We start from the raw sequence: 12915 nt of genomic DNA, 5'->3' as shown, positions 1-12915 counted from the left end.
TTTTTGCCCCTCCACGAGTGTCCCTTGCCATGCATTTGCTAATGCGTTTCATCTGTAGAACATAAAATAGACACTGTGCCTTTCCTGTGTGCGTGTGTGTGTGTATGCAAGAGAGTGCGAGTGGGAGCGAGGGAGTGCAAAAACAGACTGAGGGGTAGGCTGTGTAAGAGAGTAAACGCTCCAAGAGAAACCCCTAATGGGACTGCTAACAAACAGGAAATCGTGACAAAAACACAAACAGTATTTACTGTTTAATTCAATTCTGGGAGACCAGTGCCCTCCCATCTTCCCTATCAAGTTATCAAGGCCAGAAACAAACCCCAAGACACCGGGCCACATGGCACTGTCTATTCTTGGCAACCGGCAGACACCACATGACAATTAGCTGTACAATTATCTCAGCCACTGGGTAGCTTTATGCGCAGATGGCAATTGCTCCTAATGAGAGGACTAATATAAAGCAGAAGATATGCATATAAAATACAAAGGGATCTGCTGTATTGCTGTTGTATATGTTTTTACATGTAATTCTGCAGCTCTGCATGTGGTCACACACAATAATATAACTGCTGGTAGTTTGGGGGAAAATATCAAAATCCCACAGGGGGAAGTGTCCTGAGGTTTTTGATACTGTTCTCCGAGTGCAAAATGTTTAAATTCTCAGAAGAAGGAAGGTCTGTTGTTAAAGTCAGATCATGGTTTTACTCTGGCCATTAGATTATATTTCACTTACATGTCTTCCAACAATAATGTTTATGTCCTTAAGAGGGTGTGAAGTATTTTGGACTAAATGGCAGAGATGTGGTGTGGCATAGATTCTTCTGGGCAGATGTGAATGCAGAGAATATGCTGGTTGATTTGAGGGATAATATGCAACCACATGACTCAATCAGGAGATCTCCTCCCCTCATCAAGGTTTTGACACATTCAGCATACTTTGCGGTTGTTTTCACGTGCAAGTATTTAGGAACTGACAGATTCTTGTCATGGAGAATGTGCTTCAGGAAATCTCCTCTGCATATGTGCACACTTTTGAAAGTGGGGTTCTGTGTTCAAATTCTGATTTGTGGATATCCAGTATACATATATATATATATTTTCAACTTTCATCCTTTTGCTCCTTGCAAAGAATTGTACTGTCCTGAAAGATATGTTGCTTAAATGCAGCACACTTATATATAAGCACTGAAAAATAACTTTTTCATAGCACGTTTTGATGAAGCAGTTTTGGCACATTGTAGCGATCGAGAGGAAATACAGCAGTTTAGGGGGATTTTGAAAGGTCGAGCAATTATCTGATTATGAAAAACATTATATGTCAAAAAGAACAACAACATGTAATTGGCTCAGTGCGTTAAAGCTTCAGAGGGCCAGATGTAGAAACGTGTGCATGCCTGTCAATGTAATGGCTAACAGCTTGACCACATAGTCCATAAGGCTTGCAACATGCCGCTCAGGCAGCAATAAAATCCAATGCTAGCATTTGTTAGTACTAGACACTCCAATTTGATTGGTAAAATTCACACTGTAATGGGCTTATAAAGGATTTCTTGGGCCTAGAACAATGAGCTGGGGGGCTAGAGCAGTGCCAGGTCATGGACACCCAGCGATTCACAACATCCCCCCCTTCTGGGCACGCTTAGTTTCCTCCATATCCACCAGTTACCCTCTGCAGCTCTGTTTAAAAGCCAGTCGGGATGTTCCAAAGGTATTTAATAGTAGTGGTGGAGGAGGTGGTGGGGGGATTTCTGGACCTCCCACACTTAGGTTCAACCACAGAGCCATGGCTTTTCTATTTTGCCCCACCCCATCTCTGCTTCTCTCTCTCTCTCTTTCTTTTGCTCGTACCATATGTGTAAGTGTAAAAAAAAAAAGCCTCTTTAACCAGAGGCACCTTTCTCTTGCACCTTGCTTTCTGGTGAAGACAACACAGAGGGCTGGAGAGCCCACACATAGGGAACACATTTACCCAGGCAAAGGGCCAGTGCATTGCATTCCCATGGTCCTTCATGGGGAGAGAACTGCAGAACACATTTTATACGTAAATAATCAGAATTGAATGTGGCACATTCCCTCCTTTTTTCCTTTGTCCTCTTTTCTCCTCTTTTTCTCACATGTATCATCTCAATCACTCCGATCAGCCTTCTGTGTTTTGACTCAACATGTTGGCCACGGTGGCCAACACAGGAGTAAAAAACCAAAGCAAAAGAAGACTTTGGGGTTTTGATTTGTATTGCATCAGAAATTCTAAAATTTTATGCCTGTTGTTCACAAAGGACAGCCAGCTTTACCTCATGGTTCAAATATTTGCGGGCAGGCAGGAGGAGCGCATGTTTAACACTCCTACTGCGAAAGCAGCATATGTTTTGTGTGTGTCTGGTTTTGTATATTTCTGCATACGTCCGTCGAACTGTCAGTGGTGACTTAAGTCCAGAGGGCTTGTTTCTTTTTGTGAATGATGACGAGTGTGTATGGGCTTTGATGCCTCAGAGACCATTGTGTGTAGCTGCGTGTCCACTTGTTCTTGCACTGTTTTATTTAGATTTTCTAACATATTTAATTGGCGCTGTTAACTTTGTGAACTGTGTATACATGCAAACCTATTTGTTTTATGCTGCCTGCCTGAGCTCTTCATCAAATCCTTGTAGTGTTGCTGTCTACAAGTTATTTATTGTGGCTGCCAGTGTTATTTGCTTGATATAATACTGTGTTTTTATTCTTGCAAATAACCACTAGGCACAATAAAGCTTAAGCTTGATCTTCAGCTAGCACTGTATTACAGTGTGCGCCAGTTTGCAAAAGCAATTTAATTTGATCTCGGTCTCAGCGTGCATTTCTTTCTCTTCCCCAGTGGTGATGATGGTGGCATTGGTGGGATTATGGAGTGGGTGTTAGCTCCCTTTAAACAGTCTCTCCACATGGCCTCCTGCCTCTTTTGTCTTTTTATAGCCTCCTTCTGGGAGACACTGCACTCTCCCTGAATGCAACACAAGCCAAAACACCTCTCAGTTCCTTCGCCAGAGCCAGTTACCCAGGGAATACTGCTGTTCCTCCCCTACTTTTCTGCACACACCTTCTCTCATCTCTCACCCCCCCTCTCCTTCCACACTTTCAATCTTTCTCTCTTCAGCCTGGGCCGGACACAGATTTTTTTGTTTTTGGAGCGTGAGGGTGATATGTGAGACATCGCGTTACACTTAAACTCAAGCCTTATGTGTTCCTGAATTATTGTAGTCACCTTTCAATCTAGTTAATCTCATTACATTTATTAGGCACAGTGGAAAGAAAGGGGGTTACTGTTTTTATTTTAGGCAGCTTTGTTCCTTTATTATAAAACTACAATACTAATGTGCTATAAGTATAACCAAATATATTTTAGTCTAGTTACTGTATTTCCATTGCTAGTGGAATTAAATGTCATGACACCTCTGGATTTCAAGTTGGCATCATGCTTTCCAGCTGATTAGCTCCTTCTCATATTATAATCACCTTGCAGATACTTAAGACAGGTGATCCGTGATGGTGATTCATTCATTTGTTTATTTGGCAAGAAAAATATCTTTATCCAGTTGTGTGTTGGGACAGCTCTCTTTATGATGGTCCATCAAAGAGGCATTAGTGAAACATATTTTCTGAAACCAAAGCCTTGCCATATAAACATCCAAAAGTGAGAAAATTCCTTTAGCCGTTCATTTCTCACAGCATGACGAAACACTGAGCACAACATATATCATTTGTATATGTAGTTAAAAAGATCATAACAAACAAAAGCATCTCTACAGAGCATGCAGGTCTTTATGACTTTCTCTTTGTCTCCCAGACCTCGTTAGCCACATTATTCATCGCATAGTTTGGGTATTTCATGTGTCTACAGTTTAGATAACTTATTGCCCCATGCTGGCAGCCTTTTACACCCAGCCCATTTCTAACAGGCTCTGGCCTTCTTCCTATCTCTGTCCCTCACCAGACCCACCCCATGCATGGCATCAGACATACAGGCGATCCACTGCACTGACATGGTCGTTTGTCTTCTGACTGCCATGGCATATGGAGAGGGCTGGCACTGCACAGATGTCCACTAAGTGCTGATGGAGGGAGTGAGGAATGGATGGGCTGGGGCCTAAGAGGATCTTTGCTGGTGCGGCTGGAGCCTGGTACTGCTAGCCCCTGCTGCTGTTATTAACTTTACAGTACAGAGGAGGGGAGCGCTGAGGCTATTCAGCAAAGTGTGTATTCACAGAAATACAGGAAAGTTGGTGAGCAAGCATGCGTTTGCATTTGCTCTTCTCCTTCTACCTTTAGGTGTCTGCATACCTCTATTTGGAGTATGTGTGTGCGGGTGCAATCCAGTGGAGCCGTGCTAGTGGGTGCTGTCTGGTGAGGCTCTAGTGTACTGAGGGAAAGGAGAGTGTGGATTAAAGCTGTAGGTAGAGCAGAGAGAGAGCCTGAAAAGAATAATTTGCAGCTTAAGGCCAATAGCTTCAAAGTCATGAATCCTCATGGGCGAGCTAGCCAGGCTCTGAACCTGTCAATGGTAACTTACTCCTCGGATAGCACGCCAAAGACTTCAATAATGACATCACCCAGTTATGGGGGTAGGGGGTAGGGTAAGGGAGAGCCGAGAGACCGGACAGTTTTCAGGGGTGCGAGCGTGGCCCTTCAGAGCACTTTGAAGTCCCGCTTGACGAGGGCTTTGCAGCTGCCTGATACCGGCCATGTTGTTCTCTGCGCGGATTGGCCACAGAAGCCACCAGGGTGGCTTATCAGATTTATTGAGGCTTAGCGGTTGACGTTCAGAGTGTGTATGTGTGATGAAGTGCGTGTGTGTGAAGGAGGAACCGGGTGAATAGGGAAAGGGTCATCCCTGCAACAAACCACTCGTCCCAGTTAATTTAGACTACGCTCTGGGGTCTGACAGGGAACAGGCAAGACTTTGAACCGCTCCTCGTTCGGAGTCCTTAGGACTTGAGCCCCCGCAGAGTATTTATCTAGCTATTTATCCCCCCCCCCCCAATCCCCTTTTTAATAAGGCTGTTGTGTTCATAGTTGTGAGGTGAAATTATATTTGACAGAGTTGTATTTATCCCCCCAAGTAAAACTGTATTTTATACTATGGGCAACATGATCAAATTCTGCGCTGTCTAATACCACAGTGTGTCTGCATCCAATTGGTGAGTTTACCGCAAAGTAATAGGATGTGGACATGTTACCTTGAAACGCGGTGTTCTTGGAGTAGAAAGTGCGCACCGCAATCTTGTCTCACTCAGATTTCCCATGCTAAGGTTTCAGACACACACTTCAAAGTCCCTCTAATGAGTGGAAAAACATTTCGCCTGCACGACATTAAAGAGTCCCACTTTTGTGTGTATGTGTTGTTGCTGTGTTATACTTCACAAGCCTTCCCTTCCAAATGTTAGCAACTCATTTTCACCTCCAGCACAAACAAACAGTGAAGTATCGCCTATTGCAGCCAGTATCAAAGGCAGCATTTGTTAACAATAAAATCCTGGTTTGAAATAGCTCCAACGCAGATTTTTGTGCTCAAACACTGGCCAACATTTTTTATGCCACAGAAATCAAAAAGCAGAGAGATGGCTGGGAGAGGGAAGGCAATATATAATGCGTGTAAGGGAACAGCCAGACAAACTACCCGTAACGTACTTCGGTTTTATTTAATTGCTCAATTGCGGAGACTTTGTTCTTGCTGCTGTCATCTTCTTAGTTATTTTTCCATTGTGATCGGCGCTGCATTGTTTGGAGAACTTGGCCCTCTATTAGAAGCATATCGAATTTGGGACATGCTTCCAAGCCTCCGTAACAGATATGGAGAATCGATAAGAGCATTACAAGGCTGTGACAGAATGGCCTCCGTGCCCTCTCCCCTCATGTCTAAAAGGGTGGCTGTGTGACACTGCGTCTCACTCATAGCCATTAGATCCTATCCAGGACAGCTCACATAATCTGTGGTGTGGCACAATCGCTCATTAACCCCGTGGCGACAGCCTAGGCAGACTGTCAAGGACATTTGACTGAAACTTAAAGAAATTCAGCCAATGACCGATATGAATACATTGGAGTGTTCTGTTTTATTACAAGCTGTTTTGACAGCGAGTTTCTGGCTTCATCAGTGCCTGCTTCTTCACGGTCTCAGTCGCCTGAGCTGCATTAAGCTCGCTTAGCATCAGTACCAATTCCATTTAGGGGTAAAAATGTAAAATTCGCCTTTGACTCATTCCCAGGTGGTGTGTGTGTGTGTGTGTGTGTGTGTGTGTGTGTGTGTGTGTGTGTGTGTGTGTGTGTGTGTGTGTGTGTGTGTGTGTGTGTGTGAGGGAAAGAGTGGAAAAGTTTAGAGAGACATAAAGAGAGACGGAGAGGATAAAAAATGGGCAGTGGGTTTTGTTCAGGTTCACGATGCATTGTGTCTGTTGGCAGCTTGTTGGGCCAACATTGTTTGACGTTCTACCCCTAGTGCGTTTGTGAGCCTTTGAGGGCTTTATGGCTCGGTGTGACTCTGCTGCCAATAGGTTCCAGATGCCTCCGGTGTGGGAACTGGGGAGTAGAGCGAGAGGGGAGTTGGGGAAGAAGCATAACCAGGTGTGACCCATTGTAATCTGGGATGTTCTCCATGGATATTCAGACTAATATGAGTACGCATGTGTGTGCACATGTGTGTGGAGAAAATAGGCGGATGTGTTTTCGATCTGACACTGGACAGACACACAGGTAGACAAAGTGTATTTGTGGACACACAAAGTGTACTTGTGCAATAATTTTTGTGAACTCCATACTTCACTAATGGAAGTAGCCTATGCACAAACAGTCTGCCAAGGCACGGAGTTCATGGTTAGAGTCGCACCGTTCAGCACATTTGCTGCTGGCACCACTGAGGTCCAACATATGGCAGCACTCTGAGCCTTCAAGCCCAGCGTTGGGGCTCTAAAAAGAACCTGCCAGCTCCACAGTGGCCTAGTATAAGGGAAAATTGTCAGCAGGAACATTTAAGGTCCCAAACCACAAGCACTGATAAATGTCTGAATTTCTTTATGTAATTACCTTTAATCTGCTGTCCCCTTTCCAAGAAGCCAGGAAGGAAACACAGAGCAACAAAGCTTAACTAATACAAAAAAAACCCATAAATGGTTTGAATGCTGGCTAAATGAAGTATGGCTCAGATGTGCATGACTTTACAATGGAGAAGAATAAGGAGGACATGGGTAGACCTTAGTTCACCTAATGTGTTTTTCACTTTAAAAAAACACACTATGGGAAATTTGCATGATTAAAAAAATATATGCTCACTGAGGCGAGTTTTAAGCCTTTGGGTTTTTACATTTTATTGTCTATTTCCTGTAGTATGATGTATGATGATGTAATCAACTTAATATCAGCAAAAATAAACTAATAAAAAAACAACTTTGGCATAATCCTTAAGTGAATTCACTTAGCATTTATATATAAATTAGAAGAAACACAAAACCATAATTACAGTTGTCCAAATCTGTAAAGCCTGAACCATAAAGTAAAAATTTATTAAACCCTTAAAAAAGGAAAAATAAATCAATTTGCATGTATGAGCTTTAATTTGTATCATTTCTGCTAAATCTGAGATATTTGTGCAATTTATTTAGTGTTTCAGGGAAAACATTCACACTGATGATGTAGAGGTCACAAAAACCTCCATATTAAATGTGATACCCTCGGTGTCACAGGGTAAATGTTTTACCAAAGACATCAACAACACTAATGAAGTAAGCTTTTTTTGTTCGTTTGTTTTTTTGATATTTAAAAGACTCTTGTGTTATTTTCTGGGTGATGAAACAGCATTTTTACACACACACACATAAAAACCTTTCCAAATAAGCAGCAGGGAAATTAGAATAACAAATTAATATTATAAACCTTTAGTGGGAGACCCATTTTCAAGTCTTCTTTTCTTTTAGCAAAACAGTACCTGCTGCTGTTTTCACATGGTTGCTGCTGCTGTCAATAATCCCGTCTTCTTCTATCCATCATCTGCAAAATAAACACAAGAAACCCCCACCTGTGCCCGACTTAGAGGGGCGAGGACCTGTTAACCTGCTCTCGCAGGCCACCGGCTGGGGCTGCCAATTCCCGCCTCTCTGTTTAGATTATTTCCACGGAGGCGGGTGACTCTCCTGTGTCACTGATAAGAGCGCAGTGGGGTGGTGGCAAGAGGGTCAAACCACAAGGGGAATAAAAATAGTTTAAAAAAATCGCTTTATCCTCAGGAAAAAAAGTACTTTTACCCCCTTAAACTTCTTCACCATGGCACAGGGCTATTACACTGATAGAAATTCTTCTCCCTCCTCGACAGTCTGGCCCTGAGCATGCGAGGGGCCAGAGTCTTAGCCACATCTCAAGCTAATTTACAAAGATCCCAAATTATTCTCTTATCTTGGGCTTTAAAGGTTGTAAGGTTGATTAACAAGGTCCTGTCCTGTTTATCAGTTTGGGGCTGGGTGTGGAAAATAGCCTGCGATAAGTGCACAGACCATTAAACATTCTATTTCCCCTAATATTTGTCGGCAACCATCTGCTTAACTGATCTCCCTTCACTTTAATTAAAAGGGATTCCCGTCTTGTTGGGGTCATTATGTACTGGCGGACGCCAGGAGAGGGGTTTGTGATGAGTTCAGCGTTCCCTCTGTCCCTGGGTTGCCAGAGGGCTTTTTTCATCCTCCCTTCCACCCTCTTCTGAGTTAACCCCTTCCTGTCCTCCTACACTTCCAGCTCGTTATTTAGCGGGTGGGGCAGACTAAAAGCCTTAGTAAGTCCAACAATTCCAACAGAGATCCAGAGTCTGCTGGTGCAAACTTTTCTCTTGGCTGGGGAGGTACATAGATATTCACACTATCTCCCTCAACGCTGGGGCATGAGAATCTGGCTGTAATGGTTTGATTTGCCCAACACTAGTTGGATCGATGCGGCTGTTTACAGTTTCTCCCTCTCTCATCCCTTTTGTCTTTTTTCTAATTTAGTGTTCCCAAACCATGGACAGGGGTCTGAGTCTGTCTGCTGTGCTTGCATCTTCACCCTCCTCCCCACTCTCCATCACTGTCCATTGATGTTTTTCCCCTCTCTTTCTTTTCTCCTCATCCTCTCTCCTTCCTTGGTTGGTCTTGGAAAAAGAGCTGCATGCCTCCACACTTCTGGACAAGACTGATGGCTCGTCAATAGCATTAGCCAGCATTGCAGGCCTCACTGGTGTAGAACCAAATCAATAAGGCTCAGTAAAAAGTCTTAAACGTGTATGCAGTCCATTTCTGCCAATGCTCATGTTACCACAGATGAGTTTTTATAAGAATTGAGGAGTAGCCATCTATTTCATTCCCTAATTCCACATTTCCTAAGCAGTTCAAAAGAAATCAAATAAATAAAAAAATAGTTTCTGCTTACAATTACCCAGTCTCCATAATGCTTTCAAAAAGAAATGTTGGTGTTTATTGTTACTCTAAATATGAATATTTCAATTTTGCAGGTTTGCATTGACATATAAAATGGTTTCTGCCTTTATTCTTTAAATTCTGGTCATTTACTTGTTTATTTTTTAATTTCTTCAATTAGTCCTCAATGAAAATTAATTTCTATTTCAAGGCTATGGCAGGATGGTATTGGATTCACATCCTGTAAAAAGTAAAATTACATTCAATATAGGGTCTTATTTAAACTATAACAGTGACAGCCACAATGTTAAAACCACTTGACAAATATTTTGTAGGCCAAGGCATGAATATGAAACTTGTGGAGGTGTTTTTTGTTGTCTGGCAGATGATCCTTTGGGTGCTGTGGATTGTAGGGTGTGGGTTCTGTGGATTGGGCCTATTCCACTGCATCTCCGGGATGCTCCGTCAGATTTTAAAGTTTGGATGCTTTATCAGCGCCTTGGGTTGTTTGTCATGTTTACACAATAGGGGGGTCCTATTTCACTGCAGGGCAACCTGCACGTGGCGAATAAAGCCTTGATTGATTGATTGATTGATTGATTGATTGATTGATATATTGATTGATTGGGTTGTTTGTCATGTTTACACAACCTTCAGCTGTTTTTATGGTAGGAAATGATTGCCATTGCCATTGCCATGGGTCTGCAACAGTATAGGTGGGTGTCACATGAGTAACATGAATGTCAGGATCCAAGATTTTCCAGCAGGAGATTCGATTGTATTGTGGGAAAAACAAAACAAAAAAAAAACACACCAGTGGTGTGGGGATGGAGAGCTTGAGACCTCTACTGCTAAGAGGTCAAATCTGACAGTGTGACCCTGGGAACTGTTTGGGAAACAGTTACATTCAGAAAGGCCTTCAGGTTCATTATACTTAGAGATGTGTGTGTGAGGTCATTAAGAAACTGGTTTATTTACATTTACTTAGAAAAAGATTCAGAGCTGTTAATCCATTCGACATATGTGGCTTACCAGTGTAAAGATGGGCTACCAAGAGGAGATGCAATCGAATCAAGTTCATTTCATAGGTGTAACACACTCACACTAAGGTGCAGTTTAGGCCAGGAGTGCATGATTAACCACAGCATACAAAAAATTCCAAAAGCAGCCAGCCAATGTCACTTTCAGACCCTCAGCTTCTGAATGAAAACAAAAAAGTTATGAATATTTCTAAAACCTAAGCGTGAATAAATACATTATCAATAAAATAAGCTATTTCTGTAGTTAACCCTGCTATTGCAACACACTGGTGAGCCACAGCTATAAAAAAGGCATCCTTCCAGCGGTGGAACAAAAATTTAAAAGAAACAAAATTCACAAACCAAGAATAAACTAAATGACTTAGAGTTTGGCACAAAACAAGACCAGATTTCAGTAGTTTGAGGTAGTTAACCACACACCGTTTACTCTAAATTTAACAGCAAACAATTGAATACTCTGAGATTATGACAACGACCTTTCATGTGCGGCACACATTTTTCTCTTGGAAGGGCTTGAAGATTTGACAGATTGCACTAAATTCAATAAAATGTTTCAGAGTCACCGCTTGAGACTAAGTTGGCTGTGAATAAAGCAAAAAGCCGACTGTAATGTCCAGGTAATTACTGAAAAGGGGAACAAACTATAATGCAACACAACCCAAATGAAAGAATGGAAACAATGCAACACTCAAAACAAAAAGTGAACGAAGGAGCTTTGCTGGGGTGTAGGTCAGAGTAGCAGTACAGCTTTGCTGTAGGGCTGTGAGCCGCCAACTTAGTCATTGTGAGACCTCATAAAGCAACAATGACACCAAAGATGATGAACAACAAACATGCATCCAACCTTGCAACAACTAATGATGCATACAGAAGGCATCTTCCGATGCAGGAGGGAGGCAGTTTATACGAGGTAATTATGCTATGACTTGCAACCAAAACACCTGTTTCTTTTAACAGGATGTAACCTCGAGCACAACTAGGCTCAGAGAGGGGCAGCCATCTCCCACAAAGTGATTAGATACTGATCAGGACAATAACACGCAAAATAATTATATAATTATTATTATATAAACTGGGGTTAGTTTTTTGTCCACCAAATTGAATGAAAGGAGCATCCACACAGAGGAAGCGATTTGCTCATCCTGCATCACTTTGTCGCTGATGATTGGACATTCAGGGCTCCAGTTGACTAGACAACCCTCTATTTTCCACCTTGTTATATATGTTAATAAACTGGATCATTTGAGGTCCTTGCAACTTCAGTTGCTTTCCTTGATGCTCCTATTTCACCTAAGGTCACTTGAAGTTGCCGAATGTTAATGACTTTCCAAGGTCTTTGCTTTGCTACATCGGTATGGAGCCCCATCTGGGCCCAACACCATTCTCCACTGGCAGTGCGCTGGCAGGCCGTAAGGAACTAGGGACAGCGTGTCTAGCTGCTGAGAGCATCTGCTGCCAAATCGATGCAGTGCCCAAAGTATGTGGTTCAACCAGTCCTCTGTGGGAAATGCTTGCTTGTGTTTTTGTTGGTAAAGCAGTCACCTGTGGAGAAGAGAGCAAAGTTATACCAAAGCTGAGATGGCACTAAAAACCTTGAAAAGTGTCTGCTTTAGCCACAGTTTGTTCTTTTCATGTACTTTTTTTAAATCTTTCATGTTTTTGGTGAACTCTGCTGTCACTTCCTTACCTGTCAGCCAATCACCATTTGACCTACGCTATGCACTGATGGGTTTTCACAGGACTTCCGAACTTCCGACTTCCGAGGTCATCCGAACGTTTCCCAACCAGAAGCCGTGGGTGGATAAAAACATCCGTGACGCTCTGAGATCACGCACCGCTGCCTACAATGAAGGGCTCGTCTCCGGTAATATGGACCTATACAAGGCTGCGTCCTACAACGTGCGCAGCGCGGTCAGTCACAGCTACGACAGTGCGACTCTAGGAGCCTGTGGAAAGGACTGCGGACTATAACGGACTATAAACGACCAGCTTCTTCAATGATGAATACCGATGCTTCACTGGCTGATGAGCTGAACACGTTTTATGCTCGCTTCGACGCCGCAGCAATTAAAACAACAAACGGCTGCGCGCGCTCGGAGTGCACCAGTGAAGAAAATGCATTCGTCATCACAGAGCATGCCGTGAGGAACACCTTCAGGAGGGTGAACACCATGAAGGCAGCAGGACCAGATGCAATCCCTGGCCGGGTCCTTAGAGCCTGCGCTGACCAGCTAGCACCGGTGTTCACGGAGATCTTCAACCTCTCCCTGGCCCAAGCTGTGGTTCCCACGTGCTTCAAGCAGTCCATTATTGTTCCTGTTCTAAAGAAACAACAGCCCACTTGCCACAATGACTACCGTCCAGTAGCACTGACTTCAATTGTGATGAAGTGTTTTGAAAGACTGATGAGAGATCACATCACTTCTTCACTTCCTGCCAGCATCGACTCACTTCAGTTTGCTTACCGGACT

Source organism: Rhamphochromis longiceps, linkage group LG6 (genome assembly GCF_057381845.1).
Source record: "Rhamphochromis longiceps isolate RC_006_pf linkage group LG6, R_longiceps_female_GT1.1, whole genome shotgun sequence".
NCBI classification, from domain to species: Eukaryota; Metazoa; Chordata; class Actinopteri; order Cichliformes; family Cichlidae; genus Rhamphochromis; species Rhamphochromis longiceps.
Note: the sequence above shows the minus strand (reverse complement) of the source record.